Here is a 25,393-nt window from a genome sequence, read left to right on the forward strand (position 1 = left end):
TTTGCTGCAAAAATGTCTACTCTGAAGTCAGTCTCAAACACATCGATGCGATTCCTTTCCCATGGCATGGAAGGAGCAGCTAGGTTGGCTGGGACAGGCATAGCCATGAGGTGTCATGCCTGGCTCAGGTTGTGTCAGTTTGCGGACCCTTTCCAGGCATCATTTCTCAATGCTTCCTACGACGGTTCTTCCCTTTTTGGGAAGACAGTGTGTGAATCACTTGTCGAGAGTGAAAAGGACAGGAAGATTTTGTCTGCCATCGGGATCCGCTTCTCTAACACTCAGTGGTCCTTTTCTAGGAATCAAAGTGGGCAGAAGAAGATGTGGTTCTGAAAATCTCAGTCTTCCCATGATTCTCAGGACAACTATTCCCCCAGAGGCAGAGGGGGACAGGATCGACGCCGACCCAGAGGTAGAGGGGGTCCCAGGAATTTTGGGTCTAGGGAACCCTTTTCTGGTAGACCCAGTCAGCAGCCCTGAGGGGTTGCCTGACTGTCCTACTCTGGAGGCAGTTGGGGGAAGATTGTCCTTACACCCAGTGGCATGAGAGTCCATTACGATAGTTCGCTGGGTGTTAAAGATTATATCCAGAGGTTACACTATCCCACTTGTTGCCCCTTCAAATATTCCAAAACACCTCCCGGATGATCCACCTGCTCACAGGGAGGCCGCAGCTCTAGAAGTTTCAAAGCTGCTTCGTAAACAAGCCATCAAACAGGTCCCCACCCCCCCCACCCCCGATCAGTCCAGATCAGGCGTCTACTCAAGGTTCTTTTTGGTGCAAAAAAAGACGGAGGACCTCAGGCCCATTCTAGACCTGTCAACATTAAACCTGTCTGTAGCCAAACAAAAATTCTGGATGGTCACCCTACAGTCCATTCTACCTTTCTCACAGAGTGTGACTGGATGTACTCATTGGACCTCCAAGATGCTTACTACCATATCAAGATACACAGAAGCTCTAGGAGGTTTCTGCACTGCCGGCTGGGAGCCAGTCATTTTCAGTTAAGAGCCCTACCCTTTGGTCTCACCACAGCCCCCATGGCAGTTCTAGTAGCTCACCTGAGGCTTCAGGGTATTCAGGTGTTTCCATACCTGGATGACTGGCTCTTCGCTGTGCCCAACAAGAATCGCCTGTGTCTGGCATGAGATTACTTCATTTGGTTGGCAGATCTACTGGGAATTACAGTCAGTGTTCAGAAATCCCATTTGCAACCAGTACAAGTCCTAGACTTCATTGGGGCATGGATAGACACTTTGCAGATGAAGGTATTCTTAACTCCAGACAGGATCTTACACCTCAGGTGCTACATAGCTCAGATAGTGAACTCCAAATCTCCGAAGGCGAGCGAGGTTCTCCAGGCTCTGGGCTCCATGGCTGCCACCATATTGATTCTCCCTTGTGCGTGCCTTCACAAGAGGGTTCTTCAATGGACTCTGGCTGTTCAATGGTCTTGGCTAGACCTGCCCATAGAATTTCCAATCAAGATCAATCACATCTGCAGGACGTCTCTTGTTTGGTGGTTAAGTTCACCGGAGATATCAGAAGGACGCTCCTTTGCATCATCTTCAGTCCAAGATACAGTGACCAAGGATGCCTCCCAACTCAGGTGGGAGGGACACTGTTTGGGAAGGACAGTCCAAGGCACATGGTCCCAGTCAGAGACCAAGTTGCACATAAATGTTCTAGAGATGAGGGCAGTGCTTTTAGCATTGGAAGCCTTTCAAACTTTCCTTACTCTCAGATTGATTGCAATTGAGTCAGACAACATGTCAGTTGTCTGGTATATCATCAAGCAGGGGGGAACCAGTTCGTACCCCCTATGTCATGAGGCCATGAGAGTCTGGGAATGAGCAATCTCCACTGGTTGGTTTCTGATAGCAATGCACATCCCGGGGTGCTCCAACATTTTAGCGGACAGATTGAGTTTGGCTATTCTGATGCTGTGTGAGTGGTCTCTGAAACAGCCAGTAGCGGAGGAGATTTTCCTTGCATGGGGTCAGCCTTGCTGCGATCACTTCGCATCTCCTTCGAATGCGAAGTGCAGCCAGTTCTTCGCTCTGATTCCCTCACCAGAGGAAGTCCCCAGAGACACTCTAGTCCATGCTAGGCCCCCCGGGCTTCTGTATGCTTATCCATCTTTGCCACTCATTCTGAAGTTTCTTCAGAAAGCTTGCCGACTGCAGTGCAAAGTGATCCTCATTGTCCCATTCTGGCTTCGTCAGGTTTGGTTCCCATTCCTTTGGTCTTATCTCTTAGCTCCCCCGTGGGTTATGGATCCCTGTCTGGATCTAATCTCCTATCAGTTGGGAGCCTGTCTGCCCGATCTGGGCAGCCTCAAGCTAACAGCCTGGTTGCTCCAGTTACATTGATTGCCAGGACTCCCGGTCTTTCTTCCCCGGTAAAATCAATTCTGGTGGCTTCTCTTAGAGACTCCACTAGGAAACTTTATCGCAGTAAATGGAAGCGCTTTTCCATTTCGGCCTCACACAGAAAACTAGATCCCTTTACAGCCCCTATTCCAGTGGTGTTGGATTTCCTGTCTGACATTTTTCAGCAAGGAGCTAGTTCCTCCACAGTGAAAGTACAATTGGCAGCCATTTCCAATTTTCACGTTGGTGAAGACAACATTGCCTTAGCCTCCTCTAGGCTGTGTAAGGCCATTCTTAAAGGCACTTTTCTGTTACGTCCACCTGTCAAGGATTCAGTGCCTCCTTGGGACCTTACCTTTGTCCTACAGGCATTGGTGGCTCCTCCATTCGACCCTGCAGCTTTGGTGGATTTGAAAGTTTTATCCTGGAAGACCACTTTCTTAGTCACCATTACATCTGCTAGGAGGGTTTCTGAGCTTCAAGTTCTGTTTGCCGTGCCTTCATATTTGGTCTTCCACAAGGATAGGGTCTCTCTCTCCGTACTAATCCTTCCTTCTTACCCAAAATGGCATCTGAAGCAAATATAAACCAGTCCATTAATCTGCCTGTTTTCTTCCCTAACTTCCAAAATAAGGGTGAATATAAACTCCATTTGTAAGATGTTCATAGACAGCTTTGTTTTTATCTTCATAGAACAAAGTCTTTCTGCAAGACTGACCAATTGTTTGTTTCCTTTTCCAAAGCATTTATGGGAAAAGCTATTTCTAAAGTTTCTTTGGCCAGATGGATCACTCTTTGTATTTCACATGCCTACAAAGCAAAAGGTTTATCTCCTCCTGGTATTGTTAAGGCTCACTCTACCAGGTTCATGGCAACTTCTACTGCTTTTTGGTCTAGGGTGCCTTTGGACAACATTTGTGTAGCAGCAACCTGGGCCAATTCACATACCTTCATCTCCCATTACAAATTAGATCTGATTTCTAGGGGTAGAGCATCCTTTGGCTCTGTGGTGCTCAGGAATATGCTTCCATTCACTACTTCAGATAAAGAGGTTATGTACTCACCATAACGTTCCATCTGAGTAGTTATACTTCATTTTTCTGCAACATTCCCTCCCTCTGTCCCCCAGACCTTGTCCTGTCTTTTCAGGTTTGGTTCATTGGGCTGAGTTGCTTATGTTTTTAGTTGCAGCAAGCTCGATCTGAGGGAAGATAGGAGATGGTAGGGCGTTATGTGTAAGGGGAGGAGCTCGGAGCTTGGAGCAGATGCTAGAAAAAAAGTTGCCGGCTCTGATCGAATATGGATCCGTATACCCACAGGTTGCAGAAAAATGAAGTATAACTACTCAGATGGAACGTTATGGTGAGCACATAACTTCTTTTATTTAAGTATGTTTGCATGGCATGCAGTGTACCTATCAAGTAAGCGAACATGTGGAAAGTCCTCTAACTGGAACACTGGTATAGGTTGAATGTACATCCTTTTTGTGAATCTCCTGCAGTGCTACAGTCATGCACAGATAAAGTAAAATAATAGCCTGTCCATTACAGAGCACTGTAATGCTGCTCAGGGAGTGGACGTTCAATCTGTTTATATATCAGATGACACTTTCACATCAACATGGGTGCAATCTTTGGTAGTTAGGACCTCAGGGAAATGTGCTGTCTCATGGAAGGCCTACATGGTGTTAGTCCTCATCTTTGTTGCCCTTTTTAAAAAGATATGCCCTTCCACATGTTGTAATATAATGTTGAGGAACTGCCTAATAATTTCTGAAACTGAATCCTGTGAAATCTGTACCATGTTGCTATAAATTACTGTAAGGCTTTTGTAGTTATTTGTTATTGACACACATACCTTTGTTTCCACAGGAATGGATATAATTTGCATACTCTTCTATTTCACTGGATAACACAGTTTGATTATATCCCTTACAGTATCCCTTTTCACATTGAAAATGTGCACTGTTTGTGTATATGTCAAGTGGTGCATCAGGTGCTGTCCTTTTCTCTTCCCATGTTATGGATGGCCATGAGCTATGACTTTACCATCAGTGGCTCATTTGAAAGCTCAACATTCATGCTGCTCTGTTATACCTGCATCTGCCATCACAGGCATCGCTCCCATCACGTCCATCACAAATCTTGGCATTTGATTGGGTAAGGGAATCTACACAACAACTCATTTTTAATAAATTCTGAAGCTGCCTACCATTTTGCATTCATTCATCTGCATATTTTCTGCGGTTCACTTGCATGGCTTCCCTCACATACAGGACATTATGCCCTCATTAACATGCACTACATGTTGCATTAAGACTATTGTAAAGAAACACCATCTGTAAATTAAAATCACCATCATCTTGTACATGGCTGCTATATGCACTATTTCTGTGCTAAAGAATATATAACTTCACGTTGAAGCAATGAGTCTGCATTTCATTATGATTCTTGCAAATTAATGATGCATGAGGAGAGTAAACATTTAAACAATGGATCAGAATAAATGAATAAACACTAGATATGGCAGATTTTGTAATGCACATACATAAAACTAAGAGATCTTGCCATTTCCTTACATTTTTTGTTCAACAGTTCAGACTATGTACATTCATACTAAATCAAGTTAACAACAGATGGAGTATCATGAAGACTTACCAGACTTCCTGAGTCTTTTTATTGTCATTTATTTCATTGTATTCTTTATGCATTTGGTGGATGTTACCTGAAATTACAAATTTTGCAGTAGTTTAATTACAGATGAAACAGCTTTCCTGGGAGTAATCAACTGATGTACAGCACCAACAAATATGATTGCATTTCCCTACCAGAAGTAAAATACCGTGATTCCTGATGATTCAAAAATTGCAGAGGGATTTATGCAAAAAAAGTGAATTGTAGAATGTGCTGTCACAATTTAAAGTGTTTTACCCATCTCTCTACAGGCAGGGCTGCATCCTAAACACACCGACTACTTATAATCACAATCTTTTAAAGAGGAGGAACACTTTAAAATAGTTCTTTCACAGCATTAGTAAATCTCCTCCTGTTCACACTTTAAACTTTTTTAGGTGCTTTTACCCTGTGTCTGTCAACCAGCGAGTTCTTCTTTTCATTTCAAATCCATTTGTTCCCAGAAGCAGCAGACTCTCCCTGTAGCCAAACAAATGCCAACCTGAGGGAGCTTTCATACCTACAGTCAGGCAGGAATTTGTGCTCCTGCAGCTACTCATTCTGCATTCCTCCTGCCATTTGAGTATGTCCTTGTTCCCATAACCTGAGGGTCTGACCTCATCCGACTCAATGGATTTGCCTGTAGGTGCTTTATAATGGAATCTAATTGTCTACAGGATGTATAGTTATTCAGCACAACTCTCCCCAGCAGTCCTCCATCAACTAGAGAAGTGAGTTTAGCGCTTTTTCTGTTATGGCTATAATACTACTCCCTGGTGGCTGACATGAGCACCAGCATTACTACAGGTACATCCTGTACCAGGTCTACTTTGGAAGCTTGAAGTTTCAAAACTTTGAACTTCATATGGTCAAGACCATAAAACCAAAGTTATGAAAGTTTGAACTGTTTAAATGGAGGTCACTTTGCAGTGCAGAGCAGGACATTTACCATTTTTTTCACTGTAGTGTGATTTTGGAGTTGGTATATTTAATTAGCAGAGGATGTGGGGGTGCAGGGGGACTTCCTCCCTGCATAAACACGTTTGATTTTATTTTTTTTTATTGAAGTTTTGAACTTTCTAAACTTTGATCTTATGGTCTCTAAAGCAGATCCCCTGTGGCAGACATCCTTCACCGGGATACAGTTATTCTTTCACATAATTAGAAATTGTACAATATTAATGAAATACACAATTGTTTGCATTTAAAGAATGCATATTGTGTCACTGATACAAAGATATGAAATTATGCTTCATTTGCCATGTGTTACAATTACATCTTCTCACATCCTTTGCAGAAAAACCTTTGGACAACTAAAATAGTAAACTAGATGTAAGTTTATTTGTTCATATATCCATTGAAAGAATTTTCAATGCAATATTTGTAAGGAATAAATATATAAATAACCAGCATGTTTATGTCTTGCATAAAAAGCCTTGAAGGCTGAATTTTTGACTTGGACACCAGGAATTATAAGATGGGTTGTATAACACAGCTCTGTAAGTGTTTTCTTCTTCACTAGAATTGTTTCTTTACAAATTGTATAGCCCTCTGCATAGCAGTCCATCTTTTATCATAGAATGGGTGATGTTACAACTCATAATTAAGTGCAACTAACATTCTGACAGGGTACTAGAAAGTAGAAATACAGATTTCCAGAGGAGAGATCCCCAGAAAACGTGAACCGCCATTAACCTGTTATCCAGTAGACTCATGCCAATCGTCACAACAGAAGTCAGCCAAAACACTAATGACTGGACAGAACAGGTGCAAAGTTTGATGATAATCCAAGTATAATTTTCAGATTGGTGTATTAATTGGTTATTATCTTGTCCATAATTTCTGCTCAGCTATTAAATAATTTCAAAAAATAAATAATCTTTTAGATCTCAATGGTTGCTAATGTAGTACTATAAGAATAATAAAAATAATAAAAGATAAAATAATTCCTGTCAAGTTCCAAGCAATGATTTGTATCGTTTATTCAGGCAGATGACCATTGTATGAAACCAATCGTACAGTGTTTGTTATATATATAAGCTTGTGTACAGTAGAAATTATTTTACTTAACTTCGAATGAAATAACTCTCATTCATATTGTCCTTCTTTAGAACAGTCTTATTGGTTCACAAAGATTAGGGTCCCTGGTAGGAGGCTTGAGAGGATAAATGGCCAACAATTATAAGATCAGGCTAGTAAACATTATTGGTGGAGATGGGAGGTTGAATGTGGAAACAGGGCCAATGGGGATGATTTAGAGAGGGAGGGAGGGAGCCAAGGCAGAGGGTGGGAAGAAAATCCCAAAAGGGAGTAGGCTTAGAAGGAAAAGGGTGGTCCAAAACAAGGGGAGTAACATCATGGACCAGTGCTGTTGAAGAAGACGAAGTGGACATGGACAATTATGTAGAAGCAGAAAGCAAGCCATCGTATCAGATGGTCATTTTAATGATGGGAAAGGAATAGAGAATTGATTCGTGGACTGGAGGGGAGGAGACAAAAGAACACCACTTGCTGAGTTGTTGTTTGTCTTTTCGGCTTTTCCCAGTTAAGGGTCGCCACAGCGGAACTCTGGTCCGCTAATGATTGGCAGTAGATTTTTTTATGGTGCTGAGTTGCCAGACCGACGCCCAACCTTCATCAAAGGCACTCCCATTCATGCATGTCTTTTGGAGGCCACTCAACCGCGGGGAGGACATGCAGACTCCACACAGAAGGAACTCCAGTCGTGAGTTGAACAGGAGTACCTCTTGCTTTCAGGCAACAAAGCTACCGCTGTACCACCGCTGCTTCATAACACCACTTGCTGAGGATTAGCCAAATATGAAATAACGGGAAGCTGGCTGTCTGGAAATTACGCATGACTACTAATTTGCCAGGAGGGTGCATGGTGGGAAATAAAATGGATAGCTTGTTGGACCAGGGAAACGGGACGGAAAAGGTGAAAGGGTGTAGGTAAGAGATTATTAGTAGGGAAGGTGCTGACAGAGGGGGAAGTCTCAGAAAAAAGGGGCCAATCATGTATCTGCAGGAGGCTACTTGGTGAGAATTCTTAGTAAACAGTGATTGGACCTGACAGGTGGGGGAGGGGGATGACCATAATGGACATGCGATAATAATGGAGGATGAATAGATTTACCGGAGAGCTAAAAACTCCTCTTATAAACATGGTGTGTCCAGACATAGGTCACTAGAATGTAAAATCAGTATAGAATTAAGTTAATTGCTTGTTCTAAGAAAGGCCACAGGAGCTTAAATATCATAATGTCTCAATTTAGACAAAACAATACATAAAATGGCTACAGGGGGTTTAAAAACAAATATGTAGAAAGGCATCATGTCAAGTCATCCTAAAAGAATCATATTCATCTTTTTATTTACAAATGAAAAGTTAATCCCACAGCTTTGCAGCTCACCCACGGCTATTGAACTATCCTTTTCCTGTGATTTTAACAAATTATATTATAAAAATTGAACCGTTCCAGAAGAAAGTAACAGTAAAGAAGCAGAAAGACAGTCAGTGAACAAGAGTCAAATCAAAAGCATCAGACTGCAGTGCTAAAAAGTTGCAGTAGACCATGGTATTAATAACTTATGTGCAAGACCCTCAGGTGGCTAAGTAATATTGTCTGCATCCATACAAGTGTACAATCAATAATTAATAAAGACAGTAATAAGAATACAAATAGAACTGAGAATAACAATAAAACAAATATACCACAGACCAAACTAAGCAATAGATAACGTACAATATTTAAGTGACAAAAAATATAATTAAGTAGTGAAGGAACCCAACGATGTATCTTGTTTTGATAGCTAAGGCTGATGAGCAAACAAACTGGGTGCCTATTTGAGGAGGTCCATAAGAATGTCCCGACCATTTCCGTTGGATCAGCGCTTTCAACGGTGCTTCCTCAGATCTACCTAAAATGAAAAACGAAGCCAACGGCGAACTTGGTCCCCATATAGAAATAAGCATTTGAAATGCAGCTAAATAAAAGTCCTTTATGATAAAATTGATAACTATAGCATATTGCAAATAAATGTTATGAAATGAGCAGACATGTAATCATAAACAAATACATCCCAACCTGAAGAAACCTATATAAGAGAAGGGGACAAAGGTTTTCCTTAGTGCTGTTTCATATTTGTTAGCAAGACATCTAAATGGAGCAGGGAGTAAAGTTAATGGAACAACGTAACAAAAACCTTGTTGGAACAGGAGATACCCAGTAAAGTGTGAACAGTCTTGCTGAACTGAGAGAAGAGATCCCTCTATGACTGTAGAATGTATTACTATTAAATATGCATTATAAACTTCTCACATTTAACCATTTCTAGACAACTAGTATGAAGATAAATAAATACAATTTCTAGGCAAATTAAAATGAAGACTCAGTAAATGCTGACATAACGAACATTGAAAATTAAAATTAAAAGACTATAAGCTTATTTTCAATAAGTATCGAAAACTCAGATTCCAGCCACACCACACTTTGAGTATCTCCCAGTCCTAAGAATATATATTTTATTTTCCAGCCAACTGATTACATATAGAGCTGTTAACTTTAATTTCTTCAAATAAGCTTTTTACAGCTAAAAAAGTTAATCCGAGCAACACAGATGATTTCATGCTTTGAACATTTCCTTATAGTCTTTTAATTTTAATTTTCATCTTTTGTGTTTTGCTCTTATTGCTGTCTTTATCATATTCATCTGTCATGTGTCATGTTTTTCTCTTCATTTATGTTTATAATTTATGCATTGTCAGATGGCCACACAAGGTGGATGGATAGGGTGGGTGCTGCATTCCTGAGTATATTATCATTCAGATGAGATTTAAACCAATGTTCCACCTACTTGAGTTACTGGTACATCGTCTGGATGTAAAAGATCTTATAATGGAAGTTCTCTAATGCTCTGGTGATTTTTTTTCCAGTAGTATAAATGTCACCTTGAGTCTCCCCCCCCTAACTATATATATCAACTCCAGGGTCACACAACATTGGGGAAGGGGGCAAATGCTTGTCGATCAAATGAACTGTCGACCAAATAAACAGTCGATCATATGAACTGTCAACCAAGTCATATAGACCCATATATATATATATATATATATATATATATATATATATATATATATATATATAAAATCTTCCTTCTCCACCACTGTACCACTCTTCCTTTCTCTTTGCCCATCAGAATGATTGACTGCTTGCTCCTCCACTTTCTGCCTGTCTTTTATACCCATTTACTATATGAAAATAGTAGGAACTTTCTTACATACCCATTAGCTGGACTGAGCTCGCAGCTGTATGTGTGAAAGTGCACTGTCATAAGCATGCTACCTTGTATGTAAGGTCATGTGACTGACTTGTCACCATCCTAGTTGTTACATGCTGTGTTTTCCCCTACAAATTGCCTACATTTTCTGACTCCATTGGCCAACGTCACTACATCTGGATAGTTAATTAGAATCCGGCCTCAGTACACTACTTCAGCTGTGATATTTATTTATTTGCATTTTGTTTACTGGGAAAGTCCACTATACCGAGTGAACCCATTTTCAGTGGAGACCCTGGGATTAAAGCTCCACAGTATCAGAAATTAACAGCTTGATTTACAAAAAATTGAATTACAAAGAATAAGTATATACAACATGTAGAATAAAAACCCATGAGAGAAAAGTGCAAAAGTATAATCTGAAACAATCAGTATGAAGTGATTATCTTCATAGTATACTGTCTCTGTAATTTCTATCTGCAGTAGCATTATCTCACATATAAACAAGGCTGACAAGAAATAGGGTGGCATACATATTCTAGGTGGGCTTGGTGCAGGTGCACTTCCAGCATGACGAAAGGTAGTTATGAAGGCAAGTTTTGAAATAGGTGGGATTTTGTTGTTGTAGTGGATATTTCTTGGCTACTGAGAATAAATAAATAAATAAGCTGGCCGGGTGGGAGGTTAAATTTGTGAACCTGCAAGAGCTTCTGATCCCCTGATCTAAGGGGCCTGTTTGGGTGATAGTGGCCATATCAGTGACTTAAAAGCAGTGCAGTGATGGGTGGAGTATTTAGAATTGCTTGAAAATTTGGTGATTTTATTGTAGTATGTCTCAATTTTGTATTTAGAGGAGCTTTGGATATTGGTAAGTAGAGGGGCACCGTAGATGAGAGAGGGTAGTGGGTATGTTATGACTAGGGTTAATTTTGTGGATGGGCTTAGGAAGTGTTGTATATGCAGGTCAAGTTTTATGTGTTCGTCGATAAAAACTCGAAGGAGCTTTGTGTGGTTGATAACTTTGACTAAAGACTTGCTATGAGAATAGATGGTGAACTCAGTTTTACTTAAGGGGGTTGTTTTCTTAGGAGTGAATAGTATGATTTTGGTTTTATTTGGGCTCATAGCTAGGTGGTCATTCTGCATCCAGGATTCAGGGAGAAGAAGCCCTTTTGAGTTTGCTAAAGTAGATCATAGATGGAGTTGGCAGAGCAGAAAATTGTAGTCATCTGCATATTGAATGGCAATTCCTTGAGATATAGATGAGTGGAAATTGTTCATGAATATGCTAAATAGGAATTCAAGTATGAATCTTTGGGGAATGCTGGTAGGGATGTTGTGGAAAGAAGAGATAGAGTTTTGCCATCTGACAGCCTGTTGTCTTTCACTTAAGTAACTAGATAACTAGTTTAATTTGGGGAAGGCAAGACCGATCTTAGACAGCTGGCTGATAAGTAAAGGGTGGGAAACAGTGCCAGATGCTTTGAATAGGTCAAGGCAGAGGGCAAAGACAATTCTGATAAAAAACCCAAGGAATTGTATGTGATTGATAACTTTGACTAAAGATTTGCTATGAGAATAGATGGAGAACTAAGTTTTACTTAAGGGGTTGTTTTCTTAGGAGTGAATAGTATGATTTTGATTTTATTTGGGCTCATAGCTAGGTGGTCATTGTGCATTCAGGATTCAGGGAGGAGAAGTCCTTTTGAGTTTGCTGAAGTAGATCATAGATGGAGTTGGCAGAGCAGAAAATAGAGTCATCTGCATATTGAATGATAATTCCTTGAGATATAGACAAGTGGAAATTGTTCATGAATATGCTTAATAGGAGTTCAAGTATGGATCTTTGGGGAACACTGATAGGGATGTTGTGGAAAGAAGAGATAGAGTTTTGCCATCTGACAGTCTGTTGTCTTTCACTTAAGTAATTAGATAACGAGCTTAATTTGGGGAGGGCAAGACCGATCTTAGACAGCTGGCTGATAAGTAAAGGGTGGGAAACAGTGCCAGATGCTTTGAATAGGTCAAGGAAGAGGGCAGAGACAATTTTGCCAGCATCACAGGCTCTGTTGACTATATCCATAAAGGAGACAAGGGCAGATATAGTACTACGCACAGGTCTGAAGCCATGTTGCGAGGGTGAAAGTATTTGGTTGTAAAGAAGATAGTGAAGTTGAATATTGATGCATCTTTGTAAAATTTTAAAGATAGGAGAAAGAATTGCAATGGAATGGAAGTTAGTGATGTCAGTATTATTGTCACTTTTATGGAAAGGGAGAAAGAAAACCTTTTTCCATGTTTTTGGAATGTAGGACTCAAAGAGGGATCTAATGATAAGTATGCTGATGGGGTAAGTGATACTATCAGCAGCAATTTTTAGATATTTTGAGGGTAGGTCATCAGGGGTGTTGGAGCAAGGTTTTAGCTTCAGTAATAGTCTTTTTCTAGTTGAGATTGCAGTGGGTGTTATAGTTAGGATGGAAGAGGGGTGGGGATTGGGCTTTTGCAATTGTTGGATATGAGTAGGGGAGGGGAAGTGAGTGGGTGATCTTGATGTAGATGTGTGGCAAGTGGAGTAATTTGTTTGACAAAATTTTGTTGTGATGTCGGCTGTGGAGTTGGTGAAGAATGTATTAAAAAGGGAAGCTATTTCTTCAGGATATTTGTCAGGGGGAGGCCAGGGTTTTTTTTTTTTCACCTGGGTTAAGTAATGAGGTAATGGATTTCTAGAATTTCTTTGGGTTCTGTTTGTGGTTCAACTGAAGTTTTAAGTAATTTATTATTATTGGTTGCAAATTTGCAGATTTTGTGGTAGCAGGATTTGAGTTTGGAACGTAGGTCAAGTTGTAGGTTGTAGGTTGGAGAATAGGGAAGCACCATACATGAGAGAGGGGAGAAGGAAGGCTGATGCGAGGGTTTGTCGGGTGGAGGAGCTGAGGTAGTGGTATTGTCTGTAGAGGAGACCGATATTTTGATGGATTTTCTTGATTGTGGAGTAGATGTTGGAGTTGAATTTTAGATTTTCATCAATGGTAATGCCGAGTAGCTTGGTACTGGGAACAATTCCTAGAGGGGTGTTATTTTGGCTTTTAATGGAGAATAGGTTTCTGTTGAATTGGGAGTTTTTGGTAGGAGTGAAAATCATTAGTTTTATTTTGTTAGCGTTTAGGGCTAGGTGATTGGATCACATCCATGATTTTGTTTTGGAGAAGGCTATTTGGGATTTAAGTAGAAGTTCGGAGGGGCAGGAGGCTGAGCAGATGATGGTGGAGTCTTGCGCGTATTGGATAACTGAGGGATCAGAGATGGAGTGGTGGAAGTTGTTGATGAATATGTTAAAGAGGAGTGGGCCCAGTACAGATCCCTGGGGAACTCCTGTGGGTGTGGATAAGAAAGGAGAGGTTGACTCTTTCCATTGGACAGCTCATTGGCACATGGATAGTTAGCTGGAGAATCAGGCTAAGGTTGAGGGAGAAACGTGCAAGTATTAGAGCTGGGACAGGAGTAAAGAGTGGGAGATGGTGTCAAATGCCTTTGAGAGATCTAGAAACAGTGATGATATGTATTTGCCATTGTCGCGTGCTAGGCTGATGGTTTCAAGAAAGGATAGGAGGGCAGTCATGCTGCTGTAGCCATGGTGGAAGCCATGTTGAGTAGGAGAGAGGAGTTTGTGTCGGGTAAGGTATGGGATAAGTTGTGAGTGGATAGTTTGTTCTAGTATTTTAGAGAGAGGAAAGAATACAGCTATGGGTCTGAAACTGGTTGTGTCTGTGTTTTTACCACCTTTATGGAGAGGGATGATGAATCTGTGTTGTCAGATGGTTGCGACATTGGATTCTTGTATGGATCTATTTATAAGAATAGATATGGGACAGGCTATAATTTCAGCAGATAGTCTGAGGAAAGTTGGTGGTAGGTTGTCTTATGCACTGCAGCAAGGTTTTAGCTTTAGGAGTAGTCTTTTTATTGTGTTTGTGGAGACCGGTCTAAGGTTGAAAAGGGGAGATGGAGGAGGGTGCGTGGGGGGGTAGGGGGGCAGGATGAAGGTGTTGGGCTGGAGGGGGGGTTAGTGAAGGAGGAGGATAGTTTAGCTATGCAATCTATAATGAAAGAGTTGAATTTTGTGGCCGTTTCAAGGCTGGTAAGGTTAGGATCAGGGCAAGGGTCGGCTTTATTACCAGGGTTAAGAATGGAGGAGATGGAATTCCAAAATTTCTTTGGGTTGGTTGAGTGCATGGATTGCAGTTTGCAGTAGTAGGTTTTGTGATCTTTTGTTATTCATTTTTTGGCTAGGTTACGTAATTGTTAAAATTCTAGGAGGAAGATGGGGTTTTTCTGTTTTTGGTGCTGTTTCCACTTTTTGTCTCGTTGATTCATAATATGTTTAGTTTCCTGGGATAGCCAGGAATGTTCTTTTTATCTTTGCTGATTAGTTTTTTTTACCTGGTTGCAAAGTTTGAATTTTATTAGGTCTGGAGTGTTTCTGTGTGCTTGTAATAGCTTCCATATTTTGTCTCTGGCATGCAAGAGAATTCAAGTAGGCTTGGATAACCAAGGGACATGGTTATTTTTGATCCTCTGTGCACATAGAGTTGCAAGGCTATTTAGTGTATTCATGAAGGTGGTGTTAAAGTATTCAACAGCTTCATCGAGAGGGAGGGATTTAAGCAAATTCCAATCTGTTGTTTTTCAAATATTTTTGAAGGTTAAAGGGTTGAATGAGGTCAAATTCCTTATTTATTTACAGCGATGTTGACATTGACTGGAGGGGGAAGCATGGTTAGCAAAGACTGGGAGATGGTCACTGAGGGTGTTGGGAGTGTTCCAGTTAAGGATACTTTGTTGGGGTTTGTAGCCAGAATCCAGTCTAAAACAGATCTATTATCATTTATTTTGTTGGGTCTGGTGGTGAATTCAGTGAGCTGGGTGAAGTTGTAAAGATTAATATTTGAGGATGGGTGGTTGGAGTTGAGCTCTAGCCAGTTGATATTTATGTCGCCTACTATGATAGTCTCATTTTTGATATTAGTAGAAATCCAGGCTAGGATATCTTCCAATATGGGAATGTTGTTTCTAGGAGTATGTAGACAGCTAGTTTTCAAAGTTTTTTGCTGTTATTCATATTTAAGAAAAATATGAGTATTTCTGCATTAGAGAACTGTGGTATAGGGTTAGTAAAGGAACTAGAGTGTGGTTGTTGGAAAACAGAAGAGCAACTCCACCTCCTTTTTTAATAATCTTATTATTTGAAAGCCTGTAGGGAAAAGTTCAGTGTCTTTAATAATGGGGTTTTAGCCAGTTCTCAGTTATGGCAATAATGTCTGGTTGTTGGTGAGCGATCTATGCGTAAAAGTCTGAGATTTTTTTACAAATGCTTCAGAGATTTAGAGTTACTATGTATAATGACTAGTGGGAGTCTCTGTTGATGGGTATGTTGGGATGGTTGAGTGTAGTGGGTCCTGGATTAGGAGTGTATGTTGCAGCCTAAAGGTATGATTGAGTGCTTAGACATGTGACATGATAGCTTTTGGTTAGTGGTAGGTTCGGTGTGACTTATTTGAAAATTTACAGTAGACAAGTTTAGTTGATTAAACTGTTATTTATATAATGAGGAGATAGGCTTCACTTTGTGATGGAGGAGAGGATTTAGTTGATACAGGCTCAGGGAAATGTCTGTATAGCAGTTGGGAGGAATAGGTAAGGAGGTAGAGGTAGAAGAAGTGGTGTAGAAATTAGTTGAGAAGGAGATGGGGTTTGGAACAGAGAGATGTAATAGGGATATAAGGATGGTGGAAAGGAGTAAGGTAGAGATTGTGAGTGCAGTGGAAGAGAGCATGCTAGTTGGCTTTGCAAAGCTGTAGTGTAAACTGTAGTGAACACAAGAGGACGAGGTGTTATAATCATGATTGACAGTATAATGTAAGTGGGGAAGTGCTGAGAGAGAAGTACAGCTAAGTAGAGGGAATGAATGCAGAGTAAGAAGAGAAAGTGATGTAATCAGGAGCGGGGCCTGGAGTAAGATAGTCAGGTGGGGTTAGGTAAGGGAGAGAGTAACATGGGGAAGGAGTGAGTGTAGATATACTGGCTGAAGAATATATTCAGGTGGAATAGGGGTAGAGTAAAAGATAGGCATAAGTGGTAAACGGAAGAAGTATGTGGGGGTGGCAAGGAGCAGTATGAGTGATAGGTGGAATTAGTGATGGTGATTGGTTGGAGTTAATCAAGTCTATCCCTAGTAATAAGAAAAACTATCATTTTCACCCAGAGCAGCAGGTGAGTCCCAGCAGTAAGGAGGTGCTGTTAGAGTAGAGATGTCTAAACAAGAAGACAGAAAAGAAGGTTATCAGCTTGGTGACTAGGATTGGGGAAAAACAGCAACAACCGAATAGTTGGAAACAAAACTGTTTGAGGTAGGGGTGGGGGTCAAACCAAACTAGGCTATAGTGTCCTGGTAGGTGTGCGCATGAGTTTACAGTTAAGGGTTGACTACTTTAATAAGAAACAGAGATACAACATTTCAGAGGATGTACACTGCAGTCAACAGGTAGTCCAGACTGGCAGTTTGTGTGGGTCGTGATCTTGCAGTGATAGGAGACATTAGGCATTCAATTCAGGAGGGGGAACACCCATGGAGGACAGGATCCAGAGCTGTAAAAAGTAAAGGAAAAGATAGGTAATGGGGATATTGCAGTGGCTGAGCAAAAGAAAACAGCATTAGGTGGGATTCAACAGTAGTCACTATATATAAAAAAAGGTTGTTATTAATCAGCTTACAACAAAACTAGCTATCAACAGAACATAGTACTAGTAACAGCGGGGACAAAAATAGTGAGGAAGTTGTGATGAATGAATTGCCTAGTTCACGCCTAGGGTCTGCAGTAAAGGATCACTGGAGCACCTAATTCACTTAGGGCAGGAGGTCTATCTGTTCTAAAATGCCCAGTGCACCTTAATAGGTGGTATAAAGCACTGTGGTAGGGCAGCTCAAGCTTAAATACAAGGAGCTATCTAGGTTAATTATTAACAAGCAGCGCTTGACCATCTGTGTAGATAGTTACAACAGAGAGCTAGAGTAGATAACAATTAACAACCAGTGGGTGACCATCCATAGGACCATTTACTAGAAAAATATTAACATCTAGAAATGCAGTCTAAAATACACTATTCAACATCCTATAAGGTGGTAACAATCTGCTGAAGGTTGGGTAACCATCTGTTCATGACTCACTGTCTAACAATGGTAGCAATAGCATACACAGCATCATAATACATTCTACAATAATTTTGTGATGGTTGGCTCAGGCAACAAACGTAACATACAATACAATGAAAGTATAATACTTGGTTCAAGGCAGCAGAGTTTAACATATGCAGTTATGATTTCTCACATTCCCTCAAACATGATGAAAGTTTGGAAATTAAATGGCACAGAATAACTAGGTTAATATACAGTCACAATCCAAATGTGCATAAATGCAGATACTTCCATAAAGCAGTATTCAAGGATGCAAATGAAAGTATGTCCAAGTATAATGACAATGCTGTACACTTACCTGGCTGCACAGCAAACGCAGGCCGCTAGATAGCTATGGCCCTAAAATTTGAAATTGGCACCTGTTGCAGCTACATTCCAAGTAACCTCACAGTGGATGGGAGGGGGGGTAGAGCCTGGTACACATAGGTGATGAGGAATGCTGGGGAATGTAGTCAAGAAGAAGTAGGGATGGAGAAAAGTAAAATTATTAAACTCGTAAATCTATTCCCGGTAATAAGGAAAAAGTTTGACTCGGAGCAGCAGGCGAGCCTCAGCAGTAAGGAGTTGTTAGAGTAGAGAATTCTAAACAAGAAGACAGAAAAGAAGGTTACCAGCTTAGTGACTAGGATTGGGAAAAAACAGCAACAACAGAACAGTTGGAAGCAAAACTGTTTGAGGTAGGGGTGGAGATCAAACTAGAATATAGCATGCCAGCAGGTGTGCGTACCAGTTTACACTTGAGGGTTGAGTACTTCAATAAGTAACAGAGATTCAACATTACAAAGGACATGCATTGCAGTCAGTAGTTAGTCCAGATTGGCTGTTTTGTGTGGGTCATGATTTTGTAGTGGTAGCAAATATTAGGCATTCAATTTGGGGGGGGGGGGGCACCCATAGAGGATAGGATCCAGGAATTGTGCTCAGTAGGTAGTTCAGACTGGCTGTTTTGTGTGGGTCACAATCTTGCAGTGGTAGGAGACTTTAGGCATTCAATTCAGGAGGAAGGGACACCCATAGAGGATAGGATCTAGAGCTGGTGGTGCACAGAATGCAGGATGTTAGATAGCTATGGCCCCATACCTCTCAAATGTACAGATTTTTGCCTCATATTTTTGGTCCATGTTTCGCAAAATTGTAGTTTTCTGGCAAATTAGAGGCAAATCATTAAAGACTGAAGTTAGAAAGTAATGACAGACAATTTAGTTTCAGACTTCACACTCTTCAGAAAATTCATGCTAATGCAAAATCTTTTGTTCCATCAACTTTCTAAGTTTGTAAGAACAATATTTAAAAAAAAGTCCATATTTCTGGGCCTTTGTCCCACTTTTGTTTATGGCGCTGTCCAGATTTCTTCCTCTAAGAGTTTGAGAGGTATGTATGGCCCTAAGACTTAGTCTGAGGCTCCCAGATAACTGATTTTTTTCTGAATATTGCACATTGTTTTATTTCAAAAGTTCAAATAGATTTTTTTATCTTATGTTAAGCCTGAATTGATGTTTTGACTACAATAGGGAAATTGTAATAGAAATGTAACTATCCCCTGCCTTCTTCAGGTATATTAAGATATGACATAACTTCCAGCTTCCAGCAACAATTGCTCTTAAAATCACTTTCATATAAAGGCTGCTTAGAATGATTACAGGTGGAAACTACATTCCATACCTCTCAACCTCTTAGAGCAAAGCATCTGGGCAAAGGTTCAAAATAGGGACAGCTTTTAAATATTGCCATTATTAACTTAGAAAATAACTAGAATAACAGAATTTGTGTTATCATGGATTTTCTAAACGATACTAACTGTGAAACTCAAATGTATGCCCTTATTTAATGACATCAATACTCAGTGATTTGCCAGAAAGTCACAAATTGTATGAGGAACAAACCAAAAATATGAGGCAAATCTGGAATGTTGAGAGATATGGTTATACCTGTCCTGTGATATTGCAGCTACTAATCCCAGGAGCAGTATGGGACACCTGCTCTGAACATGCTTTTACACAATTTGTGATAATAAATATTTAAACAATTTGTAAGTGATATTGGATGCAACTAGAAACAATAACCACACATCAGACTCTTCTAAACGTTATTATCCGTTATAACAGTATTCAGCTGTAGAGCATGGCTGTAATTATGCCTATCATCCTTAACGGATTGTTAAGGTAGGTTGTAGATGTGCAATGACTTCCATTTTCATTTAGGCATTTATCAAACTAGCAGCAAGGTTTCTCAAGTATTTAATTTCAGAATAAATGTGTAAAGGTCTAGGACATACAATATCACTCGGCAACCTATATTTACATTGTGAAAGTCTAAAAGGAAAATCTATGCCTTATTGTGCAGTCATATGACATTCTTTTTCATGTTTACGTGCACATCTTTAAGAGCAAGCACTCCCAGGTTTCAGGCATTTTCTGTTCATGTATGTGTTTAGGTTTACAAATGTGATTTTAGGAGTCAGTATAGTATTTTTCTTTTTTCTACTCTGATTGTGTATTTTAGGAGGGTGGTGCATTGTCAAGTCAAATGCATTGTAAAGAAGTTCTGTTGATTAAAGTTTGTCATCCCTTAAACATTGTACTCCATTTAATCCTAAATAATTCAGAATAAAGGTTGTGCTACAGGATAGGAACCTTTTGAGAGAATATTCTCTTCCCACAACAATTGCACATTTAGGTTACTTTAGCTGTGTGTAATAAGAAAAATTAAGTACTTTTTGGGTTTCATTAGTCCTTTATAGCTAAGGAAAGATCATAGAATCAAAGAAGGGGACAGATACTTTATATAACAGCAGAGATTAAGCATGCTCGTCTTACTCCAGGGAAATGGAGTAAACAAGTGGTTGGGTTTGAAATAAGTCCAGTGTCAAAATATGCTGAGTATATTAATGTGCAACCTTGTAATACTACTAAAACTAGTGTGGAGAATGACATTTTTTGCCGGTATAAAAACAAGGGTGTTCTCCTCACCACCTAATTACAAATAATGAAGTAAGCACCTTATCTTCTAGACAAGAAGCAGATGTTTGTGACATTTTACAAAGAATGCATCAGTTTAAGAAAAGCAGGTAGATGTATTGCTGAAAATTACTACAGCTTTTTAAATGACTAATCCCTTTCTAAGAAGAGTTGCACTTATTAAGTAACTTCAGAAGTCATCAAGATGTTAAAACTCACAACTTTAACTTCCTACGTGTATAGAGTTAAATTATCTGTTAAAATCTTTTTATCATATCCCTTTCCAAATCTTGTATTTATCGCTGTGCAGGGGCTGCTCTTAATTACTACTAACTCATTGTCATGCAAGACAAAATCTGCCACAGGAATCTACAATATCCGTTATTTTATGAGGCAAAGAAAGATGGTCTAATAAAGAGCTCTGTGCAACATCTGTATTAATATGAATTAATGTGTGAAAGTGTGGGGGCTACAGCCTTTACAGCTTTCTTAAATGTTCTGTCTAAAGGTACAACGATTTAATATATTACCTCCAATGTGGTACTAATGCAGTGCAGTGTTAATGTAGCAGAAATTATGAAATGGCTTGTATTACAGGATCAACAAATATAGGAAGGAAATTGTTGAAAGTTACCTAAAAGCCTAGATAAAATCTACTGTGCTTATTAGGAGAATTAGGAAACAAACATCTGTAAAACATAGTTCTATATGAAATATTACTTGCCTTCATGTATACTGGATTGAATATGACTGTCATTCTAAGATGACTTCATACAGGTTGCTCAGTAGCCTCTATCAAAACTCAGCTGTTGTGTCTTTCGGCTTTTCCCAGTTAGGGGTCGCCACAGTGGAACTCCGGTCCGTTAATGATTGGCAGTAGATTTTTACGTGCTGAGTTGCCAGCCCTGATGCACAACCTTCAACGAAGGTACGCCCATTCACGCATGTCTCCACAAAGAAGATGCTCTAACTGAGAATCGAACAGGACAACGTCTTACTGTGAGGCGACAACGCTGCCGCAGCACCACCACCACAGAATAATCACCATAAATAAAGTTGACAATTGTCATGAATGTGTTATTTTTTTTTTCCTTTAAGTCAAAGAAATTTTGATAAAAATGCTATGTGGAGCTGAAATGTGGAAACTCTGTACTATATAACAGTACACTGCATGCTTTTATGTGAACACGCACACACACACACACACACACACACACACACACACACACACACGCACATGCACACGCACACACACACACACACACACACACACACACACACACACACACACACACACACACACACACACAAACAAAACAGCTGCACATTATCTCAAAGTACTGAAATTCACCACGATGCATTATTAAACACTGGACACAAATGCATGTGTAGAATGATTAATTTCAGACTCTTAAATTCACTACCTTCTGAGAATATTTCAAATGTGAATGATACAAAAATCTACAACTTAAGTCACACTGGATTTCAAAGGCGTGAATGTAGTCATAAGAAATAGGTGCCTAAAGGCAGTCATTCAGAGGGGCAATGGCCGTTAGTCATTATATATTTACAGCAATTCTAAGAGCTAATATTTGAAGGTGATTAGAAAATGGACATCAACTGGAAATAGGAAGGCAGACTGTGTGTGGAGGCTAAGAATATTGTATTTAGTTCATCACTATTAAAATCTCCTTGCTATGACTTTTAGGGGTGGGCCATTTACCTGTGAGAGAAAATAAATAAATACATTATTCTAGCTATTATTTCTTGCAGTTAAATCACATCCAACTATAAGTGGTGTATATAATCATAAAGCTGTTGTTTTTGGGGACATGATGGCTGGATGTGTGTGAAGAAAATGTATATTAATTTAACTTGATCATGGTTAAATGTCTGACAGTATGGTTAGTTAGGCAGGAAGTACAACAAAATTATTTATGCCATTCCTTATTGCACACTCTGCATAGTCAAAACATCTGGAGTGTGCACTGACATAAAGCAGATGTTCTTTGTGTTTCACTGTTGCAGTCATTGCATTTGGGTAATCTGCTGACAGATTGCCCTCAGTTGGCCTGATTAACAAAGTCTTGGGTCCTGCGTTGGTTGCTGTCCCTTCTTCCATGACGTCAGGTCGTCAGGGGTATAAAACATGCAGCCGACGCCATTACATCAGTCTTTCTTGCCGGGCGGTGCCCAAAGCAGAAGCAATTTGCAAGTGCCGGTCGGCCGACTCCTGAAATTTTCATTTTTGAGTTTCAGAACCGAAGTCTTCAACTTAAAGCTAAGTACCCCATTGGGGAAACTTTTTCTTGCTCCTTACCAATGTCAGTAAAAGTTAATAATTGCATTACTTGTGGAAAGCAAATACCTCATAAAGATTTTCATCTGTACTGTACTGTATTCCTTGCCTAGGCCCTGACCACGATGTACCTTGCTGTCAGTTTTGTGCTTTATTTAATCAGCACACTATCCGTCGTTGGTACATTTTTGCCTCTAAATAGTTTGGTTTTCAGTTTATTTATCCAGAAATGATGTCAGTTAGCCATCCGACTACCGGAATTTTGAAAAAACACAAAAATAATGACAGAGACAGGCTGTTGAGGTCCAAAACTGATGACAACACTTCTCCTAAGCCAGTCACCAGTTCACCGGTACTCAGTGAGCCGCTTTCGCAGCCCCTGATACCTGCTACTTCTGACTCACAGGCCTCTACTCAGAAGCAATCGGAGTCCGGTATGCCGCAAGATACTCCAACTATGGAACCTGCGGATGTTTCTACATTGGATGGGTCCGGAGCCGCTGTGCAGGCACCGGCTTCTGAGGGTGTATTCAGGCCTACAGACTTGCATATCAAATCAACTCCACCTTCAATACTAAGGCCTAAATCTCAATCTATGTTGAAAAAACCTATGCCCAGGCCACATGTTCAGACCCCTATGCCTAAAAAACAAATGATCAAAATGGCGGAAGATCTAATTACTCCAATCAGGGGTAGTCAACCCCCCACCCCCTGATAAGAGGCCTAGGCCTGCGCTTGACTATGAATCTTCTGATCAGGATTCTGTTTCTTCTGACTCTTCTAATGACCTGGATTTGTCCATACCTACTTATTAGGATTCTGATGCAGAGGATTCCATTCCCTCTGCTTCCCCCCCGAGGATTTCTCTTTTGGTGAAACTTTACATACCTTAAGGGAGCTTTTTCACTGGGAAAGTCAGGAATTTTCTGAATCTAAAAAGAGACTTAGGGATTTCATTCTTCTACCTCAGCATAGGCATTTGGCTATACCTCCTGTACTAGACATTGTTGATGATGTGTTTTTGGAATCCTGTATGGCCCATGATTCCCTGTCTCCGGCTCCTAGTAAACCTGACAGATACTACAGGGTTCCTGAGTCCCGCAAGTTCCTTTTCAAAAATCCTGTAGTGGACCCAGAAACCATTTCTCAGGGGCCCAAGGGCATTAAGGCTTCTACTGCTAAAAATCCCACCCCTTCTGATAGAGACTTCAGGGCACTGGATAGATGGGGTAAACAGGTTTACACGTCTGCAACTTTGGCAATCAGGGCTTTAAACCGTCAATTTCATATGCTAAAATATCAACAGCATATCTTGGGACTGCTTAAACAGAAAATGATGTTGATTACTGACTGTGTGGAAAATAAAGATAACAAGTTGGAAAACATACTTTGCAATGTGGTTTTGATTCTTTAGAGGGATCTTGCAAGGCTGCTGTTACTGGGTCTGTGCTTAGAAGGCATGCTTGGCTTAAGAAGCAATCTCTGCCTGATCATGTTAAAGCAAAATTGTTGGATGCTCCTTTAAATCAGGACCGCCTGTTTGGCAATAAGGCTGAATAAGTTCTAAAAAAGATGGAAGATAAAGCTAAATCTATGCAAACTGTGAAATATTTCTTACAAGTGCAACCTCCAAGATTTAGTAGGCACTGGCCTACTAAGAACTGGTTCTTTCCAGCTCCTTCCAGATCCACTCAAGCCAAACCCAGGCACACCAAAAGCACCAGGTTTCAGTCCCAAGGGACTCTCAGAACTAAGCAATGGGGTGCTTCCACTTCCAAATCTGGAAATAACAAGACACCCCACTATGGTAAACAGTCTCAATGACTTTCCTTTAAAATTACCAAGCACTTACCTTTCAGCCACCCCTTTGGGGAGAAAGATTGCTCTTCATGCAAAAAACTGGGAACTCATAACCCAGGACAAATGGGTTTTAAATATAGTGTCCAATGGTTACAGATTTCATTTCCACATGTTGCCAACACCAAACTGGTGGCCAGACCTGCCCCCAAATCAGTGGGCAGAGGCTCAAAAACAAGTACTTTCCCTCTTAAACATGGGGGCTATTCAACCGGTACCAGAAGAGGAAAAGGGACAAGGTTTCTATTTCAGACTTTTCCTGGTACCCAGAAAAGACAAATCATGGCGTCCAATTCTGGACCTGTCTACTCTAAACACCTTTCTGGACATTCCAAAATTCAAGATGCTGACTCTTCACCAGTTACTTCCTATGCTAGGCAAGGATGCCTGGTTGGCAACTCTAGATTTAAAAAAAGCTTACCTACATATCCCACTCAGGGAGTCTTGCAGAAGATACCTACGCTTCAAAGCAGGCTACTTGCATTATCAGTTCTCTGCACTACCCTTTGGCTTGTCTACTGCATCCAGGGTATTCACAAAATGCCTGGCTCCAGTAATTGCATTTTGCAGGCAAAGAAATATTCAATTATATCCATACCTGGACGATTGTCTAATTCAAGCAGAAAAACCAGGCCATACTTATAAAACATCTGGCATTTGTAAAAAGGGTTCTAACTTGTCTAGGGTACACCGTCAACAA

The 25,393-nt window shown here is 40.3% G+C and overlaps 1 protein-coding gene across 1 annotated transcript in view; it reads right to left on the minus strand.

Moving 5' to 3' along the window:
• Positions 1-25,393, minus strand: part of LINGO2 (leucine rich repeat and Ig domain containing 2) — a 6,800,733-nt gene that overhangs the window by 4,546,498 nt on the left and 2,228,842 nt on the right. The window contains exon 7 of the mRNA XM_044061897.1: positions 5,031-5,097. The gene's annotated coding sequence lies outside the window, so the exon portion shown is untranslated. The remainder of the gene's footprint in view (positions 1-5,030; positions 5,098-25,393) is intronic.

The sequence above is a fragment of the Protopterus annectens genome, chromosome 2.part0 (genome assembly GCF_019279795.1).
Source record: "Protopterus annectens isolate FY-2018-M chromosome 2.part0, PAN1.0, whole genome shotgun sequence".
Lineage (NCBI taxonomy): Eukaryota > Metazoa > Chordata > Ceratodontiformes > Protopteridae > Protopterus > Protopterus annectens.